Source organism: Ctenopharyngodon idella, chromosome 1 (assembly GCF_019924925.1).
Source record: "Ctenopharyngodon idella isolate HZGC_01 chromosome 1, HZGC01, whole genome shotgun sequence".
NCBI classification, from domain to species: Eukaryota; Metazoa; Chordata; class Actinopteri; order Cypriniformes; family Xenocyprididae; genus Ctenopharyngodon; species Ctenopharyngodon idella.
In genome coordinates, this window is record NC_067220.1 from 8,975,591 (window position 1) to 8,991,203 (window position 15,613).

Below are 15,613 nucleotides of genomic sequence, written 5' to 3' on the forward strand. Positions count from 1 at the left end.
TAAACATAACTTGAAAATACTTTGATGTTTTGTTCTACAATGTAAATTACACACACTGACACACTAAACTGCCTTATCTAGTTACTTATTAAAAACATACATTTTCAAAAATAAACATAATTACTTAAAAATTTGCATTTATGGTATGGGTGTGTGAAATTTACGTTGTAGAACAAAACACCAAAGTATCATCAAGTTATGTTTACCACAGACTTTATTTTACTCATGCATTAAAAACCCCATTATAAAACCCCATAGGAAAATCTTGAGGGAACCAGCGGCGAATTAGACTACCGGGTTTTGTGGGTCCCTCCACCACTTAGTAGGAAATATCTCTTGGCAAACTTTTAGTAATAATGGTGTTGACTTGTATTGTTCCCAGGTGCAAGAATTCAAAGAGTAAATGTTCAACGGGAGTGAGTTACTTTCAGTTTCCAATGACTGATCCAGCGCTTTGTAGGCAGTGGATAAAGGCTGCAAAGAATCGTAAATAAGGAGAGAACGCCGTGCCTGAAAATCTGAAAAACCTCAGTGTTTGTAGTCAACATTTCAAACTGAATGACCATGAACACAGTGTTTTAGGCCAAACGGAGGGGGAAATAATGTGTTTCATTTTTACTATAATCCTCTTTAAAGAGTAGACATAGTTCAATATAGTAATAAAACCTACTCTTACAATAACTGTTCTGTTAATAACCCTCTGTTGATCCAACTGTCCATGGGCAGGGATACAAAAATGCGGAAGTGTAATCTGTAGTTTTACCCCACTTTATATCAATGAAAAAAAAAAAAAAATATATATATATATATATATATATATATATATGTTTTTTATAGTTTTAGTTTCATTTAACAACTCTGTCAACTTGACATATCTTAATTATCTTATCTTCAAAAGCTGAATGTACTGCACTGTAAACCCTAATGCTCAAAATACTTAATTCGTTTGAGTAGGACAAACTTAAATTAAACAAATTAATTCAGTTAAATTAACTGTTATGAGTATTTAAAACTTTCTTTTACTTTTGAGTTCACAGTGACACTGACATATTTCAAGTAAACTAAATTGTTTTGCCCATGCTTTGCCCATGGCACTATGGCACTAACTTAATATGATTGAGTTGAGTTGCAGTAGATTTCTAATTCCCAGCATGCTTTGCATCAGACTGTATAAATGTTGAAATTAAGTGTTATTTTGTGTGTTTTTGCATAAGATTAACATAGGGAGACATAAGTTAGTGTTTAATGTTGTGTTATGTTGGGATTGACAGGGGGTTCTGTTATGTTAGTTTTGTAGGGTTACCATTCTGGTGAAGAGTAGACCGTGTGGTTAGGTTGAGGATGGGCTGCAAAACTTTTAAGACCACGTATACTGTATGTTGTTTGATTACATACATGCAAGTATATATTGACAGTCTCTTTGATAGTTATAATAGCATGTGTTTTTTGCTAACTAACATTTAACCAAGATCTGAATGTGATGTTTATGTAAATTAACTATATGTACTTGAGTGGGGCAAGGCTGAGAACCGTGGGAGCGAAGGAATGCCAGTGATGTGATTGTTAATGAGAGACACCTGTGCACCACACTGGCCTTGCTCCACCTCCACGGCTCTTGGCCCCGCCCCACTTGTCACAAAAACATTAAGTTCTACCAACTTAAAAAAAATAAGTTAGTTAACTTAAATGTTTTGAGGTAATAAGTTTCCTCAAATGTTTTGAGTATTCTGAACTCATTGTCCTTGTGTCCGTAATTCTAAAATTGTCTCTTTGTTTATGGGTAAGAAACATTAGATATTGAAAAGGATCATCATTTACTTAGCAAGTAACAAAAATTCTGTATTAAAGTTTTGGTAAAAAGTTTCTCTTCATTTCTTATTTCAAAGACAATAAACACTGTATTCTCTGTAATCTGTAATGTGTTATCTGCCTTCCTTAGCTGCACAGCCTTTTATGTTTTATTCATTACAACTTGATTGAAATGTAATTCGCAAAACAATTTACAACAAGAGTCTTTTCATTTCCCCCCGTTTTTCCACCATACCCATTATTCGTTTGGCTACATCAATTTATGGAAACGCACCCTCAGTCATTTCCTCGTTGAAGTGATTGATTTGTTTGTCGTGGATTGACAGTTTCCTTGTGCATTATTGAACAAAGCTCTGCGACTACAATTAAGACAATTTCAGCGGCAGCTGAAGTGGTAGTTAAGGCAGCCCACTTGTGCAATGACCCTTTTTTCAAGTTGTCACTATTTGGGAGATGGGAATACACCCATAAGTAAAACTGTCAAAACATAGAAGGTCTTTTCGGTTGATCTAATATGCATCCACTTAAACTGCTGCATGCTTTAGGAATACCAATGCAATTTCACCTCAAATTCCTCCCCTGATTCAGCCCTTCGCTTCACAATGCTAGTGTAGGTCAAGCAAGGATAAAGCAAAATAGCTCCCAAGAAACTTTGGTGTGGCGTGTCCACCCGTTTCTTCCCCACCCCCGTCTAAGTTGTGTGTCCTTTCCCCACAAAAGTCTAGGTTGTATGTCCTGAGGCACCAAGACTTTGACAGGAAGGATCTGTCTGGCATGTCTGCAGTAATTAGCGCTGACTGCTTCAGAAGAGAGTCGAGTGGTGCCGCGGCGTCTCTCTTATGTGCAAGCATCTAGGCAGATACTGACCAAGCTTTCGGGTGACTGCAACTGGATTGACCTTGTATGGAGCAATTTGCTAAGCAGGATTTGTCATGCAATGTCGCCTGACAGTTTGTCAAAGGATTGCAGAGTAAACAGCAAGGTGCATTCATTGTCTTTACTCTGTGGGTTTGATGTCTTATGCCAGAGATTATTTTATTAAATCGAGTGCACTGCTTAAATACTACTGATATTGAGAACTATGGTTGGTCAGTTCAAGCCTCAGCTTTCTGACTTTCAGTTATATTAGTGTTGGGACTGGGAGGATATGAGGTGATTTTAGAGTTCGGTAAACATGGCCAAGTTCCAGGGCCAATTGATAAAACATTATTGGTGCTGCACATAAATCACAATGTCGTGTTCCCAATGTGTTGTGATGAAAAAGTTTCATTATTTTACTTAAAGTATTATAATAAATAAGTCCTTTTTTATTTATTTTATTTAATTCTTATTCATGATACAGAGCTAAGAGGTGGTTACAAGTACACAGCCCAGCCTAAGATAGCTTTCATATTGGGAGATATTTGCATGCATCAGGGAGCCGCTCTCAAAACGCGGGGTATTGAACTCCCATTCTACAAGATAACAAGACATTTGTCAAACTCTTAGCCTCTGTTGTGCAACAAATCCTCCGCCATGGTCTTGTCAGTCATCTCGTCACTTACTCTCGTCACATGATCAGTGCAGCCCGTGTTGGATGAGCTGGATGGGATTGAAGCGACCAAATCCAAATCCAAAATATTAATAAAACTCAACTAAAATCTAAAATAAATGTACAGGATAACAATTTTACATTTTCTTTTTGCATGAAAAAAGTCACACCATTTTGGTTTTAAACTGTTTAGACCCTGTTGTTGCAATAATTGCAAACCTCATATGAAATAAATGCAAAATAATGTATAATTTACATTTTCTAAAAGTTAAGTACCTCTTTTCTGTGATCATTTGCTCTAAAAAGGTAGGGTGGGGGAATCAGATATTTTGTACGCTGTTCGTGGAGAGTGCCAATCATGCAGTCGCTCTGTGATAGATAAAATGTCATTCGGTTGGTTACTCCATATTATATTAAAATATTGCTGAAGTATTCTTTGACTCAATCTCATAAGACACAGCAAGTCAACTGTGGCCTTTGACAAAAACCACAATTGTGGAATATGACATTAAGGATTTCAGACATTGTATTTCATTTCTGAGGTATCGATCCACTCAGTGGTTTCTGATGTCGAGCACAAGATGGTCTTGAAACCCTAACTTCTAGCTGTCTTAGTAATCCCACTTACATCACAATGGGAGGACAAGGGCAGTTTGAGTCATTATGCAACGAGTGTCGGATCAGGACATCGTAGATGTCGAGGCCAGATGGGAATACTTAGTGACAAATCATGCTGACTCCAACATGCGGGAACGAGGGACCAAATTCCGCCTCAGGAATAAATCTGACCCAAGTGCACGAACAAAGATATACTGAGAAATGTTTTTTTTTACTTTTGCAGAGGCAAAAATCATGTTTGGATAAAAATTTGCTATTCAAATGTCATGTTTTCATCCATAGGTAGTACTTAAAACTACAATAAGCTTTCATTTGTTAACATTATAGTTAACATGAACTAACAATCAACAATACTTATTAATCTTAGATAATTGGTAAGATTAGTTTAGTTTTGGTCACACTTTAGATTAGGGTCACTAACTCTCACTATTAACTAACTACGACTTTTGCCTCAATAAACTCCTAATTACTGCTTATTAATAGTTAGTCAGGTAGTTTTTAAGTTTAGGTAATGGGTAGGATTATGGGATGTAGAATAAGGTCATGCAGAATAAGGCATTAATATGTGCTTTATAAGTACTAATAAACAGCAATTATCCTAGTAATATGCATGCTAATAAGCAACTAGTTAATAGTAAGAATTAAACCCTAAACTAAAGTGTTACCAACTTTTTAAAATCAAAATTTGTATGTTAACATTAGTTAATAATGCATTCTGAACTAACATGAACAATAAGCAAATGTAATTTTAATAACTAACATTAACAAAGGTTAATGCTTTGAAAATATAGTTAGTTCATGTTAGTTAATGCTTTAACTAATGTTAACAAATGAGACCTTATCATATACTATGCATTTATGTAAATGCTTATGCAAGTGCAGACATATATTAAAGTGTTATGAGTGAAATGTCCATATGGTCAAGACCCAGTTAAAATTGTGTCTAGTAATTTGCTCCACCAATGAAACTAGTTCCAAACTAAGCCAACACTATGCAACACAAAGTATGGTTAATAAATGAATTAACGTTTTTGAATGAATCTGTTGAATGAATGATTCCGTTACTCACTCGTTAAGTAGATATCTGCTTCTGAAATCACATACTTCCCTACTATATAGTAGGCGAAAACCAGTATGTGACAAGTATGTCCAAATTCACAGTACTCATAAAAGAGTAGGCAAAAAGTACCTGGATGACCTACGAGTTTGGGCAAGATTCTGAAGTGTGCATACGATGGACACTTTAATATCCCATGAGGCCACAGGAGAGGGGTTGTGAAAGACAGTGAAGCGACGCAACTGATGCTGGTAGGGTCACATGATAGTGACAACATGGCGAATGTAATACGTCCGGATTACATTTGTATTACACTTAAAAATAAGTACCTACTTAAGAGAATATGCAATTTTGAATGCAGCCAGTCACTTTCTGGAATGAATCAGCATCTATAAACTAATCGGATGGGTGAATTATTCAACGAATCACTCATGAAGATTGTCTCTTGGTTCATTCCTGAATGGATGAATCGGTTGAGTGAATGAATGATTCATTTGACTCACTCATAAAGACAGTAATTTGTCACCACCTACTGGTGCAACTATGTAACCTACATAAATCTGTATATTAGCATTCAATAGCACTGAAAACAGAAAACAACTTGGTCTAGGATTTTCATAAACTGCTAGTACATTTCACAAATAATTACAGGCAATTTTTATCCATTACATAGGAAAGGCCTCTTTAAAGGTAATTGCTGTTATGCTTGGTTGTATGGCATATCATCTGATTTATTTTTATGATTCAAATCCCTGCTTAAAAATCCAGGTCACAATGTTCAGATTTCAACAACTTAAAGTTGTGCTGTGAATACTGACAATGCTAATGGACCTCTATGTTTCATCAGGGAAAATATGTCTGGATGACAAAAGAACACTGGCTAGACGAAGATCAAAAAGGAAATTGTGTTTTAAAATGATATATTCAAAAGTGACACAAAAATGGCCTGAGAAAAAAAAGATTAGGCTTAATACCACGTGATTATTACAACAGCAAAACTCTGAGTCATGAAGAACTCAATCCGTCTAGACAGGGGATCTGGGACTGCAAAGTGACGCTAAAACTGGCACCAAAAACAAACAAAAAATAGCTATGGTGAGAAACACACAAATATGCAAAAACACTGTTGCAATATAGATAGAGTTGCCTACAAATTTATGCAAATTTATATTTAGCTAGCTGGGTCATTATCAAAATATGGTGGCAAATCTGTCCCTTGACCTTTGAGTCATGAAAAAAAAATGTCAACTACAGTATATAATGAATAATTTATAGCAGAAAAGCAGAACAAAATTGACTGGCACTTTTTTAATTTGTCAAGTTAATTTTGTAAACCTTTTTCAGTGTATGACATTTACAGTTAATTATTTGTTTATTTTGTTTTCCAGGGTGAAGAATTAGTGCAATGCCTAATATTTTTGCAAAAAGAACATTAAACAATATAAATAGTTTTGAAGAGACTGCTTGTCCCTTGCTTGTGGTGTTATCAATGTTAAAAAATAGGCCTATTTCGAAAATATGTATTGAAAAGTGCCTAAATCAGTGTTATTTAGTTTTCTTTTAGTTTTATTAAAATTTTTAATTTGCTTTTATTTTTATATGTTTAGTTTTCATGTTCATTTTAGTTTAATTTTTAGTAATTTTGTTATACTTTTGTATGGAAGCTTGCTTCTGCAACAGAATAATTGTAACTTTTTATTTCACAATTCTGGCTTTTTTTTCTTACAATTGCAAGTTTACAACTCACAATTCTGACTTTTTTTCTCAAAATTGTGAGATATAAACTCACAATTGAGAATAATAAAGTCCAATTCTGAGGGAAAAAAAGACTGACTTTATAACATGCAATTGTGAGTTTATATCACACAATTCTGAGAAGTCAGAATTGCAAGATATAAACTCGCAATTGCGAGAAAAAAGTCAGATTTGTGAGATAAAGAGTCAATTACCTTTTTCATTTTTAATTCAGTGGAAGAAACAAGCTTCCATACTTTTGTCATTTTATTATTGTTATATTAATTTATTTATAATATTTAAATATTGCTATTTGGGTTTATTTATTTCAGTTTTAGTTTCTTTTCAGTTTTTTTTTTTTTAATCTTATAATTCTATTTTATTTTATTTCAATTATCAGAAATGTTTTTAATAGTTTTAGTTTTAGTAGCCTAGTTAGTGATAATAACCCTGCTCCACGTTCAAAGTTTAGATTAAGAAGAAGCCATTCAAATGTGCACATGGTGATATTCCCATCATGTTGTAAAGGTAATTAATTGTCCCATGTGGTTCATTTTAACGTGTGATTGATGTTAGGGTTCAATCTAGATGTCTAAAACTCTCACATGATTGAGATATATATTTCCCGAGTTATTTATTTTACTCAGGCTTTCATCGATTTTCAGACTAGGCTTACATGCACATTGTCTCTTGATTTAAAGGTCACGTCCTCCAAAGACAGAAGTAGTGAGAACACACGCTGCCATTCCATGTTAGCTGATGACAGAGCAGTCTCAGACATTGATTCATGGCCAAGAACATGAGGCTGACGAATCCTGGAATGAATCGCACTTAGAGGTGTATTAGAGTATTAGAGGTGTAACAGGAGACATGAAGGTTGCAAAATTTATCAGAGACGAAATAGATATGACCTTTTCATTTTTATGTTCTCTGTATCTCAGGAATTGGCATTGTGATGAAGTGTTTTGCCATTCTTTCACATCTATGTCGATGCGGAGGTGATGATGTTAATGGCGCACATTGACGTACGTCGAACTTTAATATTGTCTTCATGTTTTTTTTTTTTTTTTTCTTTCAGCCTGTAGAAAATGTGGAACAAAAATCACAGATGCATGGAATGGCGCAAAAAAAAAAAAAATAAAAAAAAAAAAAATAATCATACATGTTGGAAGGTTGCTGGTTTGAGCCCCATAAGGCCCTTATAAATGTCACATTTGAGCTCACAATGAGATGAGGTGAGATAACCTGACCTGAAGTTTCAGCAGCTTGAAGTTTGAAGTAGTTTTAAAGCTTAAAGTGGATGGATGGATGGATGGATGGATAGATGGTAGGTAGATAGGTAGGTAGGTAGGTGGATGGATGGATGGATGGATGGATGGGTAGGTAGGTAGGTGGATGGATGGATGGATGGATGGATGGATGGATGGATGGGTAGGTAGGTAAGTGGATGGATGGATGGATGGATGGATGGATGGATGGTAGGTAGATAGGTAGGTAGGTGGATGGATGGATGGATGGATGGATGGATGGATGGATGGGTGGGTAGGTAGGTGGATGGATGGATGGATGGATGGATGGGTAGGTAGGTAGGTGGATGGATGGATGGATGGATGGGTAGGTAGGTAGGTGGATGGATGGATGGATGGATGGATGGATGGGTAGGTAGGTGGATGGATGGATGGGTAGGTGGATGGATGGATGGATGGATGGATGGATGGATGGATGGATGGATGGGTAGGTGGATGGATGGATGGATGGATGGATGGATGGATGGATGGATGGTAGGTAGATAGGTAGGTAGGTAGGTAGGTGGATGGATGGATGGATGGATGGTAGATAGGTGGATGGATGGATGGATGGATGGGTAGGTGGATGGATGGATGGATGGATGGATGGATGGATAGATGGTAGATAGGTGGATGGATGGATGGATGGATGGATGGATGGATGGATGGATGGATGGATGGATGGTAGATAGGTGGATGGATGGATGGTAGATGGATGGATGGATGGATGGATGGATGGGTGGATGGATAGGTAGGTGGATGGATGGATGGATGGATGGATAGGTGGATGGATAGGTAGGTGGATGGATGGATGGATGGATGGATGGATGGATGGATGATAGGTGGATGGATGGATGGATGGATGGTAGATAGGTGGATGGATGGATGGATGGTAGATAGGTGGATGGATGGATGGATGGATAGGTAGGTAGGTAGGTGGATGGATAGGTAGATGGATGGATGGATGGATGGATGGATAGGTAGGTAGGTAGGTGGATGGATAGGTAGATGGATGGATGGATGGTAGATAGGTGGATGGATGGATGGATGGTAGATGGATGGATGGATGGATGGATAGGTAGGTAGATAGGTGGATGGATAGGTAGGTGGATGGATGGATGGATGGATGGATGGATGGATGGATGGATGGGTAGGTGGATGGATGGATGGATGGATGGATGGATGGATGGATGGATGGATGGATGGATGGTAGACAGGTGGATGGATGGATGGATGGATGGATAGATGGTAGATAGGTGGATGGATGGATGGATGGATGGATGGTAGATAGGTGGATGGATGGATGGTAGATGGATGGATGGATGGATGGATGGATGGATAGGTGGATGGATAGGTAGGTGGATGGATGGATGGATGGATGGATGGATGGATAGGTGGATGGATAGGTAGGTGGATGGATGGATGGATGGATGGATGGATGGATGGATGGATGGATGATAGGTGGATGGATGGATGGATGGATGGATGGTAGATAGGTGGATGGATGGATGGATGGTAGATAGGTGGATGGATGGATGGATAGGTAGGTAGGTAGGTGGATGGATAGGTAGATGGATGGATGGATGGATGGATGGATGGATGGATGGATGGATAGGTAGGTAGGTAGGTGGATGGATAGGTAGATGGATGGATGGATGGTAGATAGGTGGATGGATGGATGGATGGTAGATGGATGGATGGATGGATGGATGGATGATAGGTGGATGGATGGATGGATGATAGGTGGATGAATGGATGGATGGATGGATGGATGCATGGATGCATGGATGGATGGATGGATGGTAGATAGGTGGATGCATGGATGGATGGATGGATGGTAGATAGATGGATGGATGGATGGATGGTAGATGGATGGATGGATGGATGGATGGATAGGTAGGTAGATAGGTGGATGGATGGATAGGTAGGTAGATAGGTGGATGGATAGGTAGGTGGATCGATGGATGGATGGATGGATGGATGGATGGATGATAGGTGGATGGATGGATGGATGATAGGTGGATGAATGGATGGATGGATGGATGGATGCATGGATGCATGGATGGATGGATGGATGGTAGATAGGTGGATGCATGGATGGATGGATGGATGGTAGATAGGTGGATGGATGGATGGATGGATGGATGGTAGATAGGTGGATGGATGGATGGATGGATGAATGGATAGGTAGGTAGGTAGGTGGATGGATAGGTAGATGGATGGATGGATGGATGGATGGATAGATAGGTGGATGGATGGATGGATGCATGGATGGATGGGTGGGTAGGTAGGTAGGTGGATGGATGGATGGATGGATGGATGGATGGATGGATGGATGGATGGATGGATGGATGGGTGGGTGTGTGTATGGATGGATGGGTGGATGGATGGATAGGTAGGTAGGTGGATGGATGGATGGATGGATGGATGGATGGAAAGATAGATACTGTGGATGGATGGATGAATGGACGGACGGACGGACGGACGGACGGACGGGTGGGTGGGTGGATGGATGGATAGATAGATGGAAAGATAGATACTGTGGATGGATGGATGGATGGGTGGATGGATGGATGGATGGATGGATGGATGGATAGACAACAACAATCCTATGCCAATGGCCTTTCTTTAATGTCTTTGCATTATGGGGCAAACTGGAGTAAATTGTATTATTTGAAATTGTCACTGTGGAAGACAGTGTGAGACTCACCCAAAAAATATTAGTGAATACTGTTTCTGTGTCAAAGAAATGAATGTGAACTTTTATCAGTCATGTTTTCTCCCAGTGTTTTTGCTACGTTATGCACAGTTTAATATTTTTATGTTCTTGACTGAGCCTCAACACAAGATCGGATGTAATTTGAGGTTAAGGCACAATAAACAATGCTACATTTCCATCTTCATACCCAGCAGCACAGATATCAGTCAGATGAGTCGTGCGGAAGGCTGAGCTTGATGTCGCTTTCACACCCTTAAAACACAGCGTGACATGAACTTTAATGACCCTGTTGTTCAGATACTAGTCTCACCTCACTGAATAAATATTATTACCACTGTGAATATGACGCATAGGCTTTCATATGGGCATTTAGACATGATTAAATCAGTGGAGCTGTGAACACACACACACACACACACAGAAGGTAGTCAACATGCTCTTCATGCATTTTCATACATCTTTGCAAGTCTTTGTGCTCTGTTTGGGTATGAAGAACCACATGTAGCTTCCATTACTGCACAATCTCATTCAGATGAAATTAGTGTTGTTCGGTTTGTGTTTCAGATATCTACAGATCAATCAATGTTGCACTCAGTATGCTAATGTTCATCAAATGTGTTCATTTAAGCCAACATCATTATTAGAACAAGCCACAGCATGTAGAACTGATTCATTTGAAAATGGCCTGTAGCAGTGTAAAGTACAAATTAACAAAAATATCAATTTCTTCTCAACAAGTTTCTCCTTGTTGGGGTTTTATGCATGTATACAGGGGCACTGATTTTTGATGGAGTTTTTCATGAGCCACTGCTGCTTCTCCTGCCTATTTAAAATGATTGAGGCAATTAGTGTGATTAATCTAAAGTGTACAAAACATGGGAGGCATAATATCAAAAAGGGACAAGAGAGTGAGAAACGTTTTGATTTTATAATTGCATTTTAGATTGATTTTATATTTTGAATCTAATATGAGCTACTATTTATGCTCCATGATTTCTCCTGTTGTATGTTCAAGCTAATATGATTTGCCTCTCCAAAAACTATACGTTTCAGTCTCAGTATGAAATTCGAACAGCTCATAACTGTGCCCTGCTGTTGTGTTCAGCATAAATCAAAGATCCTTTGCCCTGTCTTGGGTTAAAAAAATACCAGTGGATTTTATGCTACTGGTCAGCCTGATATTGTCCATTTTCAGCAGAATCTCTTGGGGGAAGGTAAATGTCACTAAATGTCAGCACTCGTCCAAACGCCCCGAAAGCCAAATATTACCTTATTTATTATGCCTAGTACTTCTCAACAGGTTTAGTAAAACCTATTAACATTCTCTCCACTTTTTCAGGTCAATGCATTTGCTACAATTGGCCTTTTCATTACCCTATGACACAATAGTAGGCTATCAATCTGGAGGATTGTATTTGGTTTTTCAGGGCCTCAAATAATTTTGCATGTAAATAATATCAAATTAAATCAATCTATTTACTTTCATGATTATTTTTCCCTGTCTTTGCCTTCCTAATCTATCATTAAATTGCTCTGCCTCTGAAATTGAAAAACTTTTTAACTTCAGATTGATGAAACATTTTTTTTTTTCCTCATTGAATATCTATGGCCCTCTTTACACCTGGTATTAATATGCATTTTGGTCATTCGGATCACAAGTAGACAAGGGAGAGACATTCCTGTTTACACCTGGTGTTTTAATCCGTCTCTTTTGTCGACTTTCAACCACTTCTGTCCTGATTTCTTTGAGGGCAGGGTCTATGGGTAGGTAAATGTATGGGTTTTTACAGATCTTTTTATCTAATGGACAAAATAAGCTTGCGCAATTTATATATGAACGCGCCCAGAGACGACAAAAAAACATACAGAGAGCATCAGCTTTCATTTCTGCTCTGAAAGCCGAAAGACCAGCCAGATGCAGTGATTGTGTGTTAGAAATCAGGAATGGAGAGAGAAAATTGTGCTTGGTATGTTTTTTCGTCTTCAAACCAAATTTGGGTCTTCAGTCGACAAAGGGTTGCACTTTATTTTACAGTACGTGCACTTACGTGTATTTACAGTGTAATTGCCTAAGAAAGTACTGGATAATATAAGGTAACTACATGGGTTAAGGTTAGGTTTAGGGGTAGGTTCAGGGTTAGTACCTAGTTATTACCCAGTAATTGTATTTACTATAATAAGTACAGTACATAGTATGTACAATAGGAACAGGAGTGTAAAATAAAGTGCTACCCGACAAAGTTTAAATCCCATCTGGCTAGCGCACTTCCCATAATGTTTACGCATTAAAGGGATAGTTCACCCAAAAATGAAAATGATCCTATGATTTACTCACCCTGAAGCCATCCTAGGTGTATAGGACTATCTTCTTTCAGACAAACACAATCAGAGTTATAAAATATTTTGGCTCTTCTAAGCTTTATAATGGTAGTGAATGGCGCTCCTGATCCAAAAAAGTGCATCCATCCATCATAAAAGATATCCACACAGCTCCAGGGAGTTAATAAAGGCCTTCTGAAGTGAAGCAATGGGTTTTTGTAAGAAAAATATCCATATTTAAATCTTTATAAACTAAAATATCTAGCTTCCAACAGACAGCCTACGCAAATCGACTTGTGCCAAAAGAGTAACCCTCTGACCTGACGCATGATGCAATGACAAACGCGGAAACACAGAAGATAGAGCAAAACAAAACACAGATCATGTATTAGAAGTCAAAAATGAGAATTTTTAATTAGAAATATTGGAGGATTTCAACATAAGAGAAGAGGAGCTTGAGTTTGTTGTCCAGCCCTATTTGTTTGAACCACGAGAGGCGTATAAGCTTACGATACTCCTACATCCTATGTCATACATCGCTTCAAAAGTTACTCTTTTGCCGCAAGACGACTTGAGTAAGCCGTCTGCCGGAAGCTAGTTATTTTAGTTTATGAATATGGATATTTTTCTCACAAAAACCCATTGCTTTGCTTCAGAAGGCCTTTATTAACCCACTTTTTTGGGCTTCAAAATCTTGAGTGCCATTCACTACCATTATAAAGCTTGGAAGAGCCAGGATATTTTTACTACAACTCTGATTGTGTTCGTCTGAAAGAAGATAGTCATATACACCTAGGATGGCTTGAGAGTGAGTAAATCATGGGATAATTTTCATTTTGGGGTGAACTATCCCTTTAAGTCAATAGGCAGTGGGTAGGTGGTCTTTTGTGGCTGTTCGAACACATTCAACTGCATGAGCGTTTACACTAAGAAAGCAATCTGGTCGAATGTGTTTTTGACTACCTCTGGAAGTGGTCGAAAGTGGACAAGCTCGAAACATTTTAGACCCCATTTACACCTGTATTAATGTCATCCACTTGTGATCCGATCAACCAAAATGCATCTTAATACCAGGTGGAAACAGGGCCTAGGAGTGTAAAATGGTTGTGAATGCCCTTTCATGTTGCACTTCAAAGTACAGAGTCTTATTTGTATTCAACTCACAAATCAACAGTAGAATTGTTTACCCGGATATCTGTAAAGTATGATCTATTGCACAAAACGTCCATAAACATATCAGTTTTGCTGCATTATAATAGTTCTACGCCTACTGGTTATGGTGGAAATCTGCAAAACTATCAAAAGTGTCTTTTCAATAATTCATGATCCTGTCTCAAGACGCACCTGCACCCAAATAACACTGCGATCGTTAATACTATAAATCTCGCTTATACGTAATCAATCTAAATGTATCTGCAATCATCCATCATCATGAAGAATCCAGCTTTGATTATATTCAGTTTTGCCTTTTAGGGTCACCATGAAGAGGTTTTTCACGCTCTCAGAACTGCATTATGGTTATCATCTATGGATGAACTCACAGATGAATACAGTATGTCAGAGGGCCCCAGATATGATGATCATGAGAGTTATATAGTGTAGAAGAGACTTCAAGAGCCATTCAACGGATGTGTTGATAGCAGCCACACAATCTGCATCTAATCCATACGCATAAATCTGATACGAGTGGGACAGGATTGAGCTCTGGCTACAAAAGGTAATATCACCGTCCGCCAGCCATGCATTCAGCGGCACAAGCCCTTGAAATGGGAAGACGCTCCATACCTGCGGATGCCAAGATGGGGTGCGGAGGAGATAATGTGTCTGACTGCAGGTCCAAATGTGTGATTTGAAGACGGAGATATGGATCAGTACACTCAAGCACAATTTCTTTTTGCAAAAAGCTGTTAGACTTCAGTCATATCTTAGCAAGACATTCTAGCGCTTGTATAAGGAAACATCACTTTAGCAGTTTTTATCCTACGCCACCAAACATCACTCTTGAAGCATATGACATTCAGCCCTGGTTTCACAGACAAGGCTTAAAGGGTTAGTTCACACAAAAATGAAAATTCATTTCATCATTTAATCACCCTCAAGTTGTTCCAAATCTGTATGAGTTTCATTCTTCTGTTGAACACAAAAGAAGATATTTTAAAGAATGTTGGTAACCAAACAGCTGACTCTTTTTTTTTCCTACTATGGAAGTTAATCGGTGCCGTCAACTGTCTGGTTCCCAACTACATCACAGTTTCCACAAAAATATTAAGCAGCACAACTGTTTTCAACATTAATAATAATCAGAAATGCTTCTTGAGCAGCAAATCATCATATTAGAATGATTTCTGAAGGATCATGTGACACTGAAGACTGGAGTAATGATGCTGAAAATTCAGCTTTGATCACATGAATAAATTGCATTTGAAGATATATTACAATAAAAGACAGTTATTTTAAATCGCAATAATATTTCACTTTTTTTTTCTGTATTTTGATCAAATAAATGTAGCCTTAGTGAGCATAGAGAGCTCTTTCAAAAA